This window comes from Amblyomma americanum, chromosome 1 (assembly GCF_052857255.1).
Source record: "Amblyomma americanum isolate KBUSLIRL-KWMA chromosome 1, ASM5285725v1, whole genome shotgun sequence".
Classification (NCBI taxonomy): Eukaryota; Metazoa; Arthropoda; class Arachnida; order Ixodida; family Ixodidae; genus Amblyomma; species Amblyomma americanum.
Window position 1 is genome coordinate 349,948,986 of NC_135497.1, and position 19,257 is coordinate 349,968,242.

General features: G+C 47.9%; 1 pseudogene across 1 annotated transcript in view; it reads right to left on the minus strand.

Annotated features, from left to right (window-relative positions):
- The window catches only part of LOC144121584 (lysosomal alpha-mannosidase-like), a 96,534-nt pseudogene that overhangs the window by 5,612 nt on the left and 71,665 nt on the right, over positions 1-19,257 (minus strand). The window contains exons 9-14 of the transcript XR_013312645.1: positions 17,744-17,862; positions 13,776-13,889; positions 7,041-7,128; positions 6,800-6,886; positions 3,492-3,701; positions 1,428-1,574 (exon numbers count right to left, since the gene is read on the minus strand). The product of XR_013312645.1 is annotated as a lysosomal alpha-mannosidase-like (transcript). The remainder of the gene's footprint in view (positions 1-1,427; positions 1,575-3,491; positions 3,702-6,799; positions 6,887-7,040; positions 7,129-13,775; positions 13,890-17,743; positions 17,863-19,257) is intronic.

The following is a 19,257-nucleotide window of genomic DNA, read 5'->3' on the forward strand; positions in this document are numbered from 1 at the left end:
TAGGTTGCGTACCATCTGGTATTACAGTCCCACTTACGTTGAAGGACAAAATTTAGGGCAGAGCACGTACAGGTATAAATGAAAGCTGGACACTTCGGCTCCTGTACGGCAGCCTTGTACACGAACCGATAACGAAAGTCCAGTACTGCAAATCGTTTCACTGTAACTCCAAGCAGCATTCCTTGCTTTTCGGCACGATGAAAGAACTAGATGCGACTGTCATGTCAGTTTACGGACCAAATGTTATAAAAAATATTCAGCCACTGTCAAGTACCATGAAACCCCGAGAGGATAGTTCTGTAAATAAGAATCTCATCTTCGACAGCACCATTTCCTGATGCAAGACTATATTACTTTGCAAAAGCTAAATTTTGACCGCTTGTGCCCGCCAAACAGGTGGCGCGAGTACCACAGTCTGAGAACACCGAGCCTCTCCACCAAGCCTTTCCTGCGCGATGTTCAAACTCGATGCTAGCCTCGGACTGCTTGAATCTCGAACACTTTCATTAAGGGCAAGAATAGAAAAAATTGCACGGCAATCTGAAGATGAAGAAATAAAAGCGCGATTGAGTTGCTTGAATCTCCGAATAACAAAAAAAAAATACACGAGTCCAGCTGTGTGTGTTTCCAGACGACTCAAGTACAGGATTCTTGGACAATAATTTTGAATATTGGAATATTTCAAGGTACTGTTATGGAAATATTGAAGGTAATGGCCCATTCTTTCGGTGCGTAAAAAAATATTTCTTTCAATGCTTTTCCATCGCTCGCCAGCGATGGAAAAGCATTGAAAGAAAGATTTCCATCGCTCGTCAGCGATGGAAACCAGCTAGGAACGTTAATAGCAATACCGTAATAGCAAAAGAATGCAAAGCTGCCGAGGGGAGATTTGCGGATATAAAGATTGTTATAGCGACATCTTACAATATATGCAAGAATTGCGCTCATGAACTATTTCTCGTTGAAAAATGCTATTGTCTTGAATTTCTGCTTATAAGTTCTAGCCCAAGAAGACAATTTTTTGTCCATATAGCATGGTTACGAAGTTAATCAGTTCGTACCAACTAAAGTGAAAATGATCACAGCAGGCTTCTGATGGGGTTGCTTTTATGTTGAAACATAATTTTTGTTTTCATTTACGTCGAATTAAGCTGAGTATTTTGCATATTTCTTGCTACAATGTGCAATACAGTGCACAAATGGCCCTCTTTTTTGTTTCTCATCACGTGGTCTTTGCTATGCAATTCTTCACTGAGCATGCCTCACAGTTTGCTAAACGGGAACAGAAACAACTTTACTGATCTCCATCCCGCTAAACTTTCAGGCAGTCTCGATGTGAGTGCGCCCTCGCGCTTGTGACCGCGTAATTTATCCAGACCGTACGACGGCGAAGTGGTGTGAAAGGAGTAGCGAAAAAGCACGTTTACCGTTATTGGTTTGGGCTTGTCATTGACCTCCTTGTCTTCCTTCTCGAGGAGCAGGTGCTCGAGTCGCAGCAGCAACCGGGAGGACGAAAGCGCCTCCAGCGTCAGAATGTGCACGTTCTCCGGCAGCTCCTCGCGCAAGCCCGAGAACTGCGCCAACAGTGGCCACGCCGGTGAGGTGAAGAGACTCGCGTGCATAGTAGCGCGGTTGGGAATACGACGAGAAAGTCTCCTCCGTGTCATCGGTGCTGGTCTTCGCAAGCGTCGCATTACTGCTTCCATGCCCATCTCCAAAAAGGTGACAGACAACGGCTACTGAAAGCTGGCAACACGCTTGTCTCTGCTTGCGAAGAAGCTTTGAGGCTGAGAAACGGCACGATGACTGATTTTAGAGATGGCCACGTAATCACCACTCTTCGGTAATCTGGTTGCCTTTACAGCAATCCCGCGCCTGGCAAAACGTCATCCACTGATAGTGGCGCAGCTCCTGACATTACTAGAAGGGGCGGTAGTTATTCTGGAGTTTTTTTATTTTATATTTATCACGCCTCAGCTGCAAACAGCAAGCTGTCAGACGCGCTCTGCAATGGCATGCAGCCGCGGCCCCATTTCTGATCTGCACCCTGATTTCACGTGCACCTTAGCCGGTAAAGCCAGCACTAAGAGTATGATGCTAGGCATAACATCGCTTCCTGAATGGAGTAGCAGCGCAGCCTTGAAGAAAAAACGTATGGGAAAATATGCTTATAGTCACAAACGGGTCAGTCAGTCGGATCGTGACCTCAGGCGCGAGTGAGGAATCGCACGAAAATCTTTCGTATGTCCTAACGGCTTTGGAAACTCATTGTTGCCGTTAATAAGCCAAGTGCATTACCTAGCGTACACCAAAACCTCAGTACCAGGGCGCTTTTATGTTTCTCCTCGATTTTCACGCGGTCGCCACTGCCGGCGACCGAACCCACAAAGCTGTGCTGCGCAGGCGAACGCCACAAGATTCGATTTTTCAGGTGCCCTTGCATAGCACCTTACGCTTTCTGACTCAGGCGCTTGAATCATGACCATCCAGTCTCTGGTTGTGCTTTCTTATACGTGTTCTTTTTTACTTACACTAAACATTTACACTATCTGCTTCCTGTCGTAGCTTTAATGCATCCCGCATCGTCGGCGTAAAAGGACGTTTCGGTAGATATAAGAGATCTCGTGACTGCAGTTTTTAGAGCGAGAGCTCTACTACCAGAGCTACAACTTCTGAATGCCTAGCAAGGTCAAACTATGACTTAGTCATTCTGCCATAGCCATGATATACAAAGTATGGCATGGGGTATATCTAATGATCAACTAGCATGACCGCTGACCAGCGGTTATGTGACCTTTAACTTTGACTTATCTTTCACTTTGACCTTTAGAGTTGAGATTCGCAGCGCCTGGTGTGACGTTATGCGATGACGTAGAAATGATCTCACATCATTGTTCGCTATAAATAGCGCCGGCTTTGCTTTCGCTCGTCAACTATAGGTTCAACCAGGTCGACCCTCAGCCATTTTTTTTTTCTCATCGCGCGTTCGCTGCTCATTCAATGCGCTCTGAAATCCCGAAAGAGTGCTTCATGCGGGCTCGCGTGGAAGACGTGTGTCCGCGTTTTCTCGAGGCCCAGTCAGCTGGCATTCGTTCCAGCTGATGGTGTATGCATTTAAGTAACTTAGTGCTTCGAGGCGTTGCATGCGAAGGGCTTTTCTGCGCGTGCATAACTTTATTTCTTTTATTCCCCAAACCGTGTACTGCAAACGTGCGGCCATGCCGCTTTGGTTTTATCTTCCACAGAAGTCTTTCATTATTTTGGTTGGAGCGAGGGATAACACCACATTTTTGTCGTTTCACAGCGTAATCGAACATACTTATTCGGCGCCCATGCGAAATCACAGCACTGACTCCATGCAGCTGCCGCAAGTGGATATGTCACCTTCTGATCTTCCGCCGTTACCATTAACCAAAGGAGCCGTGTGCACGGTTCTCGATTTATGCGAGAACTTCCCGTAATGTCGGGTCCCCACTCTGCAGCGTGCTCACGTTTCCTTTGGCGAGTGCGCCGTCGACGGATTCACTGCTCATCTTGGCGTATGCGAGCACGGGGGCGTAGACGAGCTGCAGCGCCCGCTGACGCATGCTGGGCCACTCGGAGTTGCCGAAGTGCACCCAATGGCGACCGCGCACCACGGACGTGTCGTTCACCACTTCGCACAGGCCGCAGCCGTCTTCCTCCACCAGCCGTCGGTGCACCTGCGACCCGGCATAGCCAACCGCACGCGCACATTTTATGCGCGTGCACAGCGAGAAATCGAGAAAGGCATAGACGTGCGCAGACGCGAGTAAAGAGGAAAGAAGTTTATTCTTCCAGACGCAAGTTGTCGAGCATCTACAGTTAATAATTAAGGGTATTTAGTACAGTACTTGCTCACAAAAACAACGACGCATCTGGACAAGGAAACGACACTTGGAGAATTTCGGCATTAAGGCGCGATGTCCAAATTTGCGGACGCAATACTTTGAAATCCTTTGCAGCACGTTTTCTTTGTCTATGACACTGAAAATTGATGGGTAGGGCGCATATTGCCTTATCTAGACGTTTTGCATGCTAAATTGCGTCATAAACGGCCGTTTGGAAAGACAGCGTGCGAAAATAAAAGCTACTGTTTCTTCCCGCCAACAGATGTGCAGATGCCCATCTTTACTGCCATTCGAGATACGCTGGTAAGCTGACTTCTGCTACCTCAAGGATGCCCCCGCTCTCCTCCATGTAAGCGCCTTCTCCGCTTGGAGGCCTATTTCCAGGTGATACCACTTAGCGCGGTGAACAGTTACGTGCGCCAGTCGATTTTCTTTCTCCTTACCAAGCCACATTCTCTGTCAAGCGAGCGAGGCTGCGCATTTATTCAGGGACACTGAGGTCAAAAGAAGCTGGCCTGTATCGATGAGGTACCTCGTTCAACTGAAAACAAAATACAGGTGCCGTCATCAGTGGCCGATTTCCCAAGTAAAATGAGTGCGTCGACACCGTTTTTCGAAGTGTTGATCCCAGAGGGCGCTACACCGCCATTCGCTTCAAAAATATTGTCCACGCGTGCTTTTCGATTAGGACGTCACGTGTTTAGATCTAATGGCGGGAAAATGTTTAAATACAATTTTCTCATCGATAAATGCATCTTTTTCTGCCCTACAAATGTCAACATAGCCAGAAAAAGGCCGATAATAAATTTTTGCTGAGAACAATAACTGGATGGAGTTGTCCTCAGCGTCCCTTTCAAGCTGTGCTCGCTCTTTCATGCAACAAGACATTTTCAATCACTTAGTCCTCGCGACGCTAACGTGCCCACGTTAACGCCGCGAGGACTAAGTGATTGAAAATGCCTTATTGCATGAACGTATTGGATTCTATACGCTTTGTGTTTTAACGCTCAAGAGAGGAGGCTAGGGGTCATTGATGAAGGTTCGTTGGGAGGGTACAGAGGCGTTGCCAGGAGGTGGTCTGATTGTCGTGGTGTGCAGCGTCCTGTATTCTGATCTTCAAGAGAATCAGAGTAAAGGATTCCGGCTATAGTGTCAAATGCAAGGGATGATGCCACGGGGGTCACGGGCTCATTCCCAATACGAATTGGCACTGACTCCCTCTGATGCAGCCACCATGATCCTCTTCCTGATGTTATTTTCAGTACAAGCCGATGGGACGTAAACGGCAGAGTTAGGTACCTCGCACGACCGGCAGAGCAGTGCGACTCCTCTTTTTTCTCAGAAGGTTTTGTCTCTGAGCGCTGGCGTGAGGGCCACGTCGCTCTTGCGAAGACGAATAGTGTTTGGTTGAATACTGGTGAAGGACGTTACAAGAGTTGAAAGTTAATGGCTGCCTTGGCGGCATAAATTCAAGGTCTTCTTGGGCTGGATTCGGCCCTAGAGCAGATGTATGCGCGATAGCCTCTTCTCCATCACGGAGCCGATGGCAGTTGTGGATACGCATTGAGAGCTATATTAAATTCGGGGGAATACGGGCGAGGAGCAAGCTGCAGTTGCAACTCCTGGTCTCAGGTCTCCTCCCTTCCCGCGAATGTAGCGTTTGAAACGGTAGCGCTTATCTTTTTCGATTACAGGGCATCAAAGGGAGCCTGGATGCGCGCGACATGCCAGGCGCAGCTGCAGCTCCTGGTCGGCTTCGGTTATCGCCGGAGTGCCATGCCTAGTGAAGCCGAAGCACCTTGTATACTGCGCTCGGGCGGGGTGTCCTATGGCAGAGCCAGCATCTAGATGATAGCTATGGCGGCACCCACTTTCTGATGTGCACAATGACACATAGGTGGTATGCGATTGGACCAGTGTCATCTTGAGAAACAACTGCACTTTTCGGGGCTCGAGATCGATGCTTGATACTATGTGGTGTCTGTACGCTCGCGCACGGATCACAACTCTTTGGACTTCAACTTCGTAGTGCCGGGTAGCCATAATGTGCGGTTCGTACGAGTTTCAATATAGAATGCGCTAAGTCTAGGTCAAACGGCCATCTTACCGGTTCGCCATTGCCCCGCTGCGCTCGAATATAGGCGAAAACGAGGGATCGAAACGTGGATCGTCATCGTGCTACCGCAAGCAGTAGAATGCCCTTTTTGAGTTAATATTTTTGATTGCGACAATAAGTTGTCGTGGGAAGGGAGCTACTTTCCATTGCCAAAAATGCGCTCTGTGCTTGTCGCATGCATTCTTGCTTATAACACGACACATGGCGTGTAGTCTCTAGGCAGGTTCGAGTGCCGCTGTGATAACCTTTAAGCCCCGCTCACTCGGCGTCGCTCAGGAAAACGGCCACCAACAGTGTCCCTTGCATACAAGAGGAAGGGGTGGCCTAGACCCGTGGCGACCTCTACCGGGACTTTGCAGTCACGCGTAGAGATGGACGAGAATGTACACAAGGGCGCTCACTTTTCAGATCAATGGACTGATTGGCCGCTTCTCTACATATCCGTACGACTCTCTCATGGACGCTTGAAAAGCACGCGCATAGTGACAAAACGTGCCCCCCTCCCACGGCAGGGCCCCATTGCTGGTTGACTGAGTGTACAGTGAGCAGTTTACTAATCTGTTACTTGTAGTACCCCCATGCAAGTACACTCCGTAAATACCCGTAGTTATTAAACAATTAGTGTCCGCACACCTGAGCAGAGCAATGATAACTGCTGGCATCATAGCGCTAGAAAACACAGTGAGCCTGATCAGTGATCAAGGCGGCACAGGTCCGTATCGAGCCAGGAGCGAGCAGACCAACCGTAGACACTTCAGCACGGGTTGAAATATTGCGGTGTTTTTCAGAACTTAACAACGACTGATCACATTACCATGAGTTCGACCTCCTCGTCGTGGAGACTGGCTGTCCCTTGCGCCGAGTCTGGTAGGATGGTCATTTGGATGTTTCGAACCTCGTCCTGTCAGGAGTGGCAAGGGAGAAAGAACCGAGTAAGTTGCGTCGTTAGCCTCGAGAGTTCGCGCAGTGTGTACGCTAACGTGAAGGCAACAAGGCGTGCCTGATCTAGTGCGAGTGCGTTGTACTCTGAATGAGAGCTGTCAACAGCAGCTTACCTTCATGTATACCCAAGACACAACAGGATAGTACTGCGAAGCCGTGGTGCTCCAGTTATCGTTTCCTTTCCTTGCCGTGGGTCCACGCCTGCGAAAAGAGCGCGTCATGAAAAAGACAAAACTGACTCCGCAATACGACACTGGCTATGCAGACAGGGACGCAAGAAAATTTGTCTGTGCGTGAAGGAGATATCGTATTGTCCAAGAGCTTCACATTTCATCAGAGTGAGTTGCGCTGACTGGCACTTAGTCGTAACAAACAAATATGAGGCACTGAATTCGCTGAACACTTTCTGCCTCTGTCTATATGTTCCTGAAGGTGGCGCTGTCACGGTGCAGAGGCAAGTAAGAGACGACTAGAGGATTGGTGGAGAAAGCTTAGAGAGTAGTTTAGCAACGGGAAGAAAATCTACAGTTAATCAGAAGATAATGAGCACGCTAGGAATTAATGGCTAGATGACACTTGTCACCACCCCGATTCAAAGTGGAGGCTAATAATTATCTATCTGGTGAACGCAAGCAGGGCCATGTACTACTGAGGACAAAAGTTTCCGGAACTAGAGTTCTAGGAAAAACGTTTATTGCAGCTCTACCTCGCTACCCAGCCGACTGATATTGTGAAGAGAGGAAGAAGCATTTAGGCCTTTAATGCCTACATATAATATCAGATGACTGGGTAGCGATGTGGAGCTACAATAAGCATTTTTCTTAGAACTCGCGCCTCGGAAACTTTTCTTCCCAGTAGTACATGTAGACCCTGTACGGGTGTCTCCTCAGAAATGTCTTATATCTCTCTCATAGTCCACTCGTGGTGACGCCGAGGAAATAGATGCTGCCTCTGTTTCATTCTATGCGACACTCCTTTGTGCTGTGCTCTGGGAACTGAGTTTGTTCGTTTATTCAGGACAAAAACAATACTCTTCTAACACGCTTGAGCAATATTAATGAGCAAGAATGGTAGAAAATAAAAATACTCATGGGTCCTGAAGTGACCTTTCATCTGGTAAATTTTGTAAACTATATTATGCCTGACCGTTCAACACTGTTTTCTGCGTCAGTGGAAGACGCCAACTACCTATCTAGGGTAATAAGTACCAAATTATTTTAGCTCCTGCTCTCAGCAATCTTTTTCGAACACCATCCCGAAATCTCAGTGAAACTGTCACCGAAAGAAATGCAAAACCTGATGCATAAATTGTGTTGATGTAAAGGGAAAATTTTTTCAGCTGAATTTGAAGCCACGCCACCAAAAAGTCAGCAGCGAACAGCCGATTTCTCCTGGCGCACTAAACAACCACCTAGCCATCGCAGCAACAGCACGCGCACTTGATTGTGGCACGTACTTTGTAGCTGTTCGCGCGGCTCGCTAGAGTAGATTAGCGCACGGATAACGAATGGCGTTGCGCAGGCGCCGTCCTTAAGTTCCCTTAAATACTCGATGTTCAGCGTCGGCGTTCGAAGTGTAGAATCTTACGCTATTCTGCGGCAGAAACTCAATGTTGCGACGCCACAGTATCATTCCAGAAGACAGCATTTTCGGCTTTCCGGGCCGCAAGCCCGTTCGACACTGCTTCCAAGCATAAAATCTTATTTCAGGCAGAAAGTTAGATCCTTCGAGTGTTCTTAACAGGGATCTGTGCAACCTTTGCGACTCAGAATTGTGTATCCCGATCGAACAATGGGTGTCACCGCGGCGATGCAGGTATCGAAGCATTGAAGCACCCTGCAGCCTTTGAAGCACCACTTGCCACCGGCTTCTAAAAATGTAAATTCCCAGCGCATAATTGCCATGGGAAGCATGCCATGGTGTTGGTGGTGGTAATATTTGTTATTGTAAACATCAAAAGAAAGAAGCTGGCTGGGGCACCGTAACTGCCGAGCCAAGGGCTGCCACCTTAATATCGGCCGGCAATGAGAAGGGATATGAAGGGAATGAAGAGCGAGAAGAAAGAAAGAGAAAGGAAAAGAGAGAGGCGCGCTGGGAAAAAATTGGTTTTGAGGAAAGGAAATGGCGCAGTAACTGTCTCACTTATCTCGGCGGACACCCGAACCGCGCCGTAAGGAAGGAATAAAGGAGGCAGTGAAAGAAGAAAAAAAGAGAGGGGTGCCGTAGTGGAGGGCTCCGGAATAATTTCGACATCCTGGGGATAATTAACGTGGTTTGACATCGCACAGCACATAGGCGCCTTTATTTCTCGGCTATGCGCAGTGTCAGGCATGGAGACACAATCTATGCACGCGGCTGTTCACGGCGTGTTTGCAAGAGGTATTCAGAGGGCTGGATTCGGAAGAGCCGGAAATTAACTTTTATGAGAACACCTCAGTAATTGAAGAGAAGGGAACAGCGCAAACACAGGACGATGAGAGGGACGCACAATACAGGCGCGCTCTCTTCGCCCTGTGTTTGCGCTTTCCCCTTTTAAGCAATGTTAAACTAACTAGCCCGCGACAACACCCTCGTGAAGCTCAGTAATATCCGATTTGCGGATGGCATTACCCTGCTAAGTAACTCAAGGGAGAAATTGCGGCACATAATTCACGGCTTGAACACTCAAAGTGGGACGGTGGGACAAATAATTAGCATGAAGAAGACTAAAGTAATGTTCAACAACCTGGGAGAGGGCCAGCAGTTCACGATTCACGATAGGCGCCGAGGTGTTGGAAGTGGTAAGGGAGTACATCTGACTCAAATTTTGACCGCAGATCCGGACCGTATACGAGCGAGACTATGACTAGGGTTTGTTAAGTTTAGCCTACGACGCGCGGTATAGCCGGCGCGGATGCAACGGACGGCGCGGCTTCGTTCAAAGTGGCGGTCATTTTGGGCCCGTTCAGTGCTGCCGTAACGCCTCTCGCCAAGCGCGTCCAGGCAGGATTCAATGCCACGTGTCGTCGTGTGTGCGTGTGTGTGTGTGCATGTTGGTGCCCACGCTTGTCAAAGCGCGGCAGCCGGGGAGAGGAGCTCCCCAACTGGGAGGCGAGGAGGTCTGACCAGCGCCGGCCCGGCGGACGCGCACGTCACGTCTGAACATGTCTGAGCGTCGCCGTATCGGGCGCCTCATCCCAAGCCGTTCCTTCTTGCCCTCGACTCCGAGGGTATAAAAGCCGCTGCCCCGGACGCCAGAGAGAGACTTCGATTTCTTCCTTCGAGTAACGTGGTCGCCCTGACCAGCTGCTCTTTTGCGATGCCAGAATAAACAAGTTGTTCTGTTGCCAGTCGACTCATCCTTTGCCGGGACCTTCGGATGTTTCCAGCTTTGCCCCAGGCCGCCAGGCCAACGCTACCCTTGGGGCTTGCAACCCATTTGCAACAGGTTGAAAGAATTTGGCACATAATAACGTTTCACAAATAGCAACGTACCAGTATCCAGTACCACCACCAGTAGCAGTACTCACTGTTGAACAGACACGTGGAGGCTAACGAAAAAGATTCAAATGAAAATATGGGCAGCGCAGCGAGTCATGAAAACGAAAATGGAAGGTGTAACATTAAGATTCAGAAAGAGAGTGGAATGATCAGGGAATAAACGTCAGTGAACAATACGTTAGTCGAAATCAAGAAGAAGAAAACGACATGGGCAAGGCATTAATGCGGGTTGCAAACCACCGATGGTTCCTTAGGGTAGCGAAGGCAAATGTAGCAGAGCATCGCATGCAGTGTCAGGTGAGCAGATGGAATGGGGAAGCTTGCGGGGATAGAGTGGCCGCAGCTGGCACAGAACAGGGTTAATTCTAAATGTATGGAAGAGTCTTTTGCCCTGCAGTGAGCACAGCTGAGCTGGGGATGGTGATGATACGATTGTTTCCAAACTGATCGGTCATTCTGGTTCCCAGGTCCCTCTCGGACACACTCGGACACCCAGCGCGCTATGAGTTGCGATGGAAAGGAGGTTATGACGAAAGAAAATGCGCGGTGAAAGTTGCGTTATGCGCTCGTCTTATGACGATTGCTGGCACTCCTTTCTCACTTTAGAAGCGAAAAGCTTCACTACGCTAGTCAACAACGCGCTTCGCGCGAGCCGGCATATGTCGGAGCACGAGTAACGTCACGCGCCGCACAGGTGGTCGCTCCTCGCCGCTGCCGAGTTGCGGCCCAGACCAATGGGGTCCCTGAATAAGGGACTCCACCTAGTACTGTAAGGGGAGCGGCCCACTAGGTATTGCTCCCCACGCAACCTCTCTGCAATATTCAAATAAATGCTTTCTCCACCACCGCCGCCGACTCCGTCGCCTGACCTTCGGCGCAGCCGCGCGCTACTGCACATGTGCGTCATGTGCATGCGCAAGGAAGCTATAAAATGCGCTTGCCTGAGAATAGGCGTGCGCACTCGACATGGAAGGGAAGTAGAGTGCGGCTGCTGGTAGACTACGCAGAAAACCTGAAAAACTAAATTCGTCTGATCCAGAAGTACTCGCTTGGGAGTTGGCTGCACAACAGCGAAACCATAGAGACAGCCGCTTCCTACTACTCGGATCACCGGGCTGTCTTTATGGCTATAGAGGAACTGCAAGACAATGTGTCCAACAGTAATAAATAAAGAAGTTTAATACAGCCGCTTCTGTATCTAACTCGTAAACATATGCCATTGAGTAACCAAGTCTACGCCTATAGATAAACAATATATACAATACCAGCTAAGCTACGAAGCATAACCATGACGTCAAACCAACCAAAACTGAAGCTTTTCGATTGTATATCAAGGCTTAACGAGAGCTAAGCCACAGCCTAATTTTTTTCCTATTTCCCCACTTCTTCCTTCCCCCCCCCCCCCCCCCCCGCTGGAGGGATGAAGTGGGAACGGTTCGAATATTCACTGAGAGTGATACATTTATCGTTACCTTTCCTTTTCCTCACAACCTACTCCTCCAAATGGAAGATGTGGTTCTGTATGGTGACGTGTTAATTTTATGGGCCGTTTCAGGCAGTGTTGGGCGGGGATGTATACACGTATAAAAGCCAGGCCGGCAGAGCTAGTAGTATGTAGTCTCCCTAAGTGACTGGTTAAACGCCGGAGCATGAAAGCGCTCGACTGATCGGCTACGGCTGCTGCATGCGGCCGCACGCGAAGGCGGAGGAAAGCTTTGCACAGGCCGAATAAAACAGGGAGAACGCCTCCCTAGAAACACACATGACCTGGCAGAGTCCTACTGAAGATTGCCGCTTGAATCATCTGTGACCCGACCCATAAATGTTCCCCGCCAGTCCGGCAAAGCATTGCATACCGACTCCCGCGGCAACAAGAGAGACCGCAAATGTTCGGGTACATAATACACAGCTGAAATGCGTACAGTGGCTACTATGTTTTACGGCCGCCGCGGTGGCTCAGTGGTTACGGCGCTCGGCTGCCAACCCGAAAGACGCGGTCACGATCCCGGCTGCGGCGGTCGCATTTCGATGGAGGCGAAATTCTAGAGGCCCGCGTACTGTACGATGTGGGTGCACGTTAGAGAACCCCAGGTTGTCGAAATTTCCGGAGCCCTCCACTACGGCGCCCCTCATTTCCTGAGTCGCTTTGGGACGTCAAACCCCCATAAACCACCAACCATGTTTTATGTTTAAAAACATTGGCTTGGATTGGCATGGTTAGGATTGCACAAAAACGTGCCAAATAGACAGAGAATTACACGCCTGAGCTTATACGTATAACCAGGCGGATAATCACGGCATCATGTAATGCAGTCACACACCGCTTGAACCCGTCACACTACCGCCTGTCGCGTCGCCATCATTGGAAATGCCACTTATTGACAGGCCTGTGAGGCCGTTGGGCTCGCTCCTTAAGCTCAGCCCGGCGTATGCGTAGGCACGAGCGGCTAAACTGTCGGCAGCCGACAAATACCCAAAGCGTACTTGAGCACGGTAGGCAAAAAGATTAGCAAGCTTTATTTTCAATGTCTTTCACTGATAGCCTGAAACATACTAAACGATACAGCCAAGTTGCTTTCCACAAGCGCTGAGTAGTTCTTAGATTTATTCGCTGTTTTCTTGCGGCAATCGGCGTTTTCTATAGGCCGCCGCCAAATCACATACACCAACGCTGATGCCGCGATCACTGTTCATACATACCCGCCTGGGAAATGCACGCACGGCGTCGAAAAAGGTGGATGTCGCAGTCGTTGTAATCCTTCGATAATTAATTAAAAGCCACTGGATATCGGGTTATTTCAGGCTAATTTCACGGCCCGGACCAATACTTGGTGGGGAAACTCGAAGGGTATGTAGGTTAAATGTTCATTACGCAAGCGCAAAACTTCCGCGTGAATCCCTGAATACAGGCTTCAGCCTCATCCGGGCAACAACGAGAATTCAACTCTTATGTTGCGCTTTTCGGTTTGGTGCGCGTCGCGAAATAGACTCAATAAAGAGCGCGTCAAAGGAAAGAAATTTTGGAAAACATACTGGTACTAACCCGCTAAAGAGTGCATTATGGCTTGAGCGCCACCAACCCATCTGACCACATAATGTTTACGCTATTTGAAAAAAACCTCTTGACCTCCTCACCGATCGAAGTGCAGCGCTCTGGAAGCTCGATTGCAAAACTGAGAGTTGCTTTCGACAAAGACAGATGCGAAGTACGTTACTGTTAAATAGGAGGCATAATAATCCACAAGGCTTCGCGTGCTCTTCGCTATCAGCATGTGCGCGATGCCGTCCGCCAAAGTCGGCCTACAAATCCTTGCCGGTCGTCTGACCGTTTCCACGTGGGTCACGCCGCTCACAGCTCGCGTGAGTACCTCCTCTCGATCGTTGATCGACCGTTCGAGTTCGTGTAGAAGATCCCATCCTTGAGAAGGTTCGTCGTGAAACACGTAATGATCTCGCGGCCCATGTACTTGCTTCGTCGACTCCTGCAAGAAAAGTGACGTTTCAAAGAGGCACTATTTTATTAAATGCACGATGCGGATTTTGCACTCTTAGGAATGTCAGTTATTTCTTTGCGATTTTAGGAAATCGAAGCTCAAGCGAAGATCACATGCGAAGTGCGTCAAAGGGATATCAAAGTCGGAAGAAGGAGAACATGCACTCTATGTCATATAAGCTAACTGTGCGTAAAATGAAGATTTAAAACGCACGTAACCGTTAGAGCTTGAAAGAAAATAATCCAGGGAAAAGGAAGGCTTTCTAGGATTTATAGCACAAACCACCCTTGCATTTAAAAAAAAACGGTAAGATTTTACGCAGTTAAACCGAGAAGACTTGCGAAAACATGCGTTTAGCCTGATTGGCTCAGGGTTTTGCTTTTCTGTGTCGTCGGCACGTCTGGCGACGATATTAGAGTCAGGTTATAAGCTCTGAACGAGGTTAAGCTGATCTGATCTCTTCGCGCCGCAGATGGTAGTTGTTGAAGACGACGATGTACACCAGGAGAGCGTGTTGCAGTTTAACACGAGGCCTGAGCCTCAGCAAGAGCTGCATTATGGAACGCCATGCCGAATCACCACGGTCGTCGAAATCTTTGTTCCGTGAGCAGTGCGCTTTGGTGCGGTTAGTATATGGTGCCCAGGAAGAGCCGCCTAGCTGACTCCCCTATCTGGATGCATGTGCCTCCCAGAATTTTGATGTTTGGGAAGGTGGGGACTTGCGGGGGTATGGTGGACGCGTATTACGTAGCCTAGTGTTTTGTGGCGCAAGCACATTCAGATTTTCTATTGAGGCAATTTTTATATGCAATCAAGAAAATAAATACTGCGGCGATAGCATAGTGCTCTCGTGCAGTGGCCAGCAGAGCGTATATGTTCGCGCAGTCACAGTTTCGAATCCCAGTCGCGGCAATATTTATTTTATTCATTTATTCAAGGTCAAGGCTTCAGCGATGGGCCGGCTGTTGCTGCTTCTGTCGTGAAGTAGAGCTTACGCTCTGATAGCGGGAATGTATTACTACGGGCAGTTATGTGCTCCCAAAGAATAGTCGCTGTAAGCCCAACGTTTCTAAAGAACATATTGCCAAAGTAACGGATCCCGGTGCAGACGTGTGAAGGAAAGGTGCGAGCGAATTCTTCATTTCTCCCAGAGGAGCGGCCTAATCTAGTTTGGGGCAGCGCTGTCTGAGCGGGGCGTCGGTTGTTAACTGTTTGGCATCGAGCAAAAACCTCGGGGAATTTGGCATGTACCCTGTTGATGGTAAAACTTCTCAGCGCCTGGTGTTTCCGAAACTCTGTGGGCTAAATTTAGTCCGCTAAGTGGTCGTTGCAGCTTACGAGACCGTTCGAGGAACATGTGGCGTCACATAATTTTGGTCGAGGCGTGTACGGAGTTAAACATGAGCAAAACTCCCAATGTTTGCAACTGCCTTCACATTCCGCGGCAGCTTTTTTGCAACGATTGTCATTTTTGTCCTGTTTTTTATTTATGTTTCAAGAAAGTCAGTTTGCCAATTTTTTCGCCCTGGCCTCCGTTGAATTGCTTTAAATGGTTCGTATCCAGAATCGACGCTGGCATAACCGTTATGAATAGACAAAGACTGTAGACAAGTGGTCTATGTTTTTTTTTATTAGTCGGCCCACAGCGCTTGGTTGAGAATTCTTCAAGTTGCCATTTTGTAAGCTAGCCCAGTCGTTATCCTTGCAGCAGCCGGAGCGGCCGAAAGCGGAGGCGAGGATCTTTAATTACGTTTTTTTTGTAGTTTGATTAATTGCGACTTTTCGCCGACGGCTTCGAGCTCTTATTGATGCTCCCAGAGCAGTCGACAAGTGATTCGAAAAATTGAAAATTAAGATAAATGAGGAAAAAACAGCGGTTCTGTGGGTCACAGAAAACACAGAGAGTATCTATGATTACTGTTATGGTGGACGCTCATACCTTTAGATAAGCGAAAAAAAACACAGATAAGAAGAAAACGTATCTACACTGGACCAAGAGCGCAGGACAATTATGGGCTAAGCTCATAATTTCCTGGGATTTAAGCAGAACGAAACGCGTTTCGAAAGTTTGTTTAGGTAAAGATTCTAGCTTTTTGCGTTGAAGATTAAAACATACCTCGCCATTTGTCAAATTAACAGCTATTTTACATATTTACGACCGACATTATAATATGACAGCACTATATGGGATCCTGTAGAATGTGCATGGATTATTTAAAACTTTGAAAAGAAGAGCCGCTAGGCTCAATGTCCGGATACACGCATTGACTTTGTCACAGAGATGCTGCGTCTGCTTTACCTGCCACCTCTTGCCAAACGTCTGCAGTTGACCAGATCAAAATTATTAGTTCAGCTTTCAATAAATTCCATCATTATCAATAGTTCCTGTTACTTAGCCCTGAAACTAGTTAACACCTAACAGCAAGCAATGAATATCGTTATCAAGCGCCCCTAATAAAGTATACGCTGATTCTTACTTTCTTTTAATTCTTACTAAAGCCAAGTAGTTCAACGGCATATGAAAACATTTATTGTCAAGTGAAAACTTGACGCTAAAAGCGTCCTGTCCGCAGAACACTTCTTTCTTTGCACTTTGAGGTTTTAATGTGCTTAATCTTTGTTTCTCTTTTCTTCTGTGATTTGATTGCACTTGTGTTTAGAAGGGATCAATTCTTTAACCATATATACCCGAAATATTATAATGTGCAATCGATTACATTTCATGAAATGGGTATGTTGTGGAATATGGTGAACTATTTATTTTTGTGTGCAGTATTTGCGAGTGATCATGTTACTATATGCGTGTTATGTCCCATCATTGTTATATCCTCACGGCCAACAGTATGTGTAAATATAAATATATAAAAAATTACAATATCGAAGAGATCACTGCCCCAGGTGTCGACGTCTGTTACCAATACTGCGCCTTTAATAAGTAATCAGAACTTAAAGTAAGGAACCAGCCGCTCGGGTGTTCGAAATTTTTAACAAGTTGCTGGCCCGAAAAAATTTTTTTAAAAGGCACTGACACTTACGGCATGAAAGGACACGGATAGCTTATTTCGAAAGCTGCAATAAGCCGTCCGACGGTCGCAGTAGTAGCTCGCTTTTAGTTTTGGCTCGGCGTATGTACCCTCTCCCAGTCAATGCATCCGCTTCAGGCAGAACACAGAAGTCTGTTGAGTGGCTTTGCGCTACTTTAAGTCTCTTTTTATATCAGCCGGCTGCCATAATTATTCCATTCGTGGGAAGTGGGGACGGGGTGGAGGGCGCTCAAAAAGGAAATAATCAGGGCATCTCTGCCCGGTATGGCTTTAATAGCTTGCTCGCTGTCTACGACGCTGAACTTACCTGCGACAGCACGCTTAACAGGAACGCTCGATTGCGCGTCCTGCGATCACATTACAGCCCCTGAGCGCTGGGCGCTGAGTCCAAGACCATGCCGCACGGTGTGTCTGCGGCGGTTGGAGCAAGCTCGCGCCCTCCTTCCACCCAAATATTGTCTCAGACCCAGCGGCCGACGCCCAGCGGCACTAATGTCAGTGGAAGACACGCGCTCGAGCATTCGTGTTAAGCGTGCTAACGGTGGTACCTGTGGTTGCCGCTCCATTGTTAACCCGCATCATCCTTAAAATTTTCTAAAGCTCAGGAGCGAGATTCCTGGCCTGGGCAATTAGTGAGAGCTATTATTGTATTTCGGTGCATATCGTCACGTATGAAAGTATAAATACGCCTCTCGAGCCGAGATTTCTACGAGGTTCCCCTATAAGCCAAAGGCAAGCTAACTGCGGAGTTCGTTTGCTAAGCCTTGGAGTCAATCGCTTCAAATTCAAGGGCCTCACTGGATCGGGATGGGTCCCAGCATCCCCTCGAATTTGATGATGTCTAGGCCCCTGTAGAGCCGGATGACCTGGGTGAGCCATGAGTCGAACACTTGCTGGATCTCCTGTACCACTAGACCCTGTGAGAGCGCAAAAAGCAAAAGGTTAACTTTATCTTACCCTCAGGGCCCTCGGGACGTTGATTGTCGACCAGGTTTCGCCCAGCACATTGCGGCCGTGCTGAACAAGAGCGTGAAGAAGAAGTCGGATTGGGAAGACAAAAATTGTTGTGGGACACAAAAAAGAAAGAAATATAAAGTGTCCCTGCCCGTGCCACTAAGTATAACGGGCTTGGATTGGGATGACAGGAGGAATGAATGAGAGAATTTGCGAGAATACAGGTTAGAAACAGTTATATCGAGAGACCTGGGTATTCAGAGCTGATATTTCCTGCTGCTGTACAAAATCGAAGGGCTCGGAAATCATGATAAAAACAAGGATAACTTATTCAGAGGGATTATACCGGCACTGAACGAGAGGCGCAGAAGCATATGCTATCGGTCTCCCTGCCCCAAAAAGAATATCACTTCTTGAACTCTACGTAGTGGCAAACCCTGCGATCAAACGTGGTATTAAGCAAAACCGACCGCAAAATTCCACATCTGTGCGAATTTGAGAGTGAACAAGCCTGCACTTTTCTTGACATAACCATATGCGCTAATCTGCCTGAGTGATGCAGTAGTCTATGGGGAGCAGGGGAAGGGCGGTTTAAGAAAGGCCTGGCCGAACAGACGCTGGTCCAGGAGCCGCTTGGAACGTGGGTTGTAAATGCGCACGCGCGAAACTGCAACGCATAACTTTTGCTTTCCAATATTTCTTTTGTTTTTAAACACATACAGAGCGCATCGTGTGTGCCATCTTCCCATTCCTGTGGTGTTTCGCTACGCTGGTGCATCGATGAAGCATGTTTTCTCACCAACTGGATTCACGTTAAATGACTGGACACGTGGTACGAAGTTCTTTGGCGAAGTCGCTTGCTAGGTCTACTCGGCCAATAAGAACTGCAGTGAAACCTGTATATAACGGAATGGAGTATAAAATAAAGAAATAACTGTTACCCTTGAAAGCTCTCATAGAATCCCTTGTATTTGGTATCTCGTATCCTAGGAAACAAAATTTACCTCCAGAGGGATATAATAAACTCCAGATGACCTCCGTTGGTCGTTTCGTGTTCAGCATATAAATTTTAACGCTGCTCTACACTTGAGCATCCATTCGACGCGGTAAACTGCAATTAGTGCGCATAACCTTCTAGAACTAACGAGAATCGCACAATGTCCAGCATTCTTAGACATCAATTTTAATTGTGAGGCAACTGTGGAATATGTTGGCCACTGTTAAGGAAATAATGAAGGTAATGGTCCATTCTTCCGACACGCAGCAAAATCTTTGTATTAAAGTTTGTTCATCGCTAGCATCGAGTAGTTATGACAGCCATCGAAAACATACAGGCAACGCTTTTTACGATAGCAAAA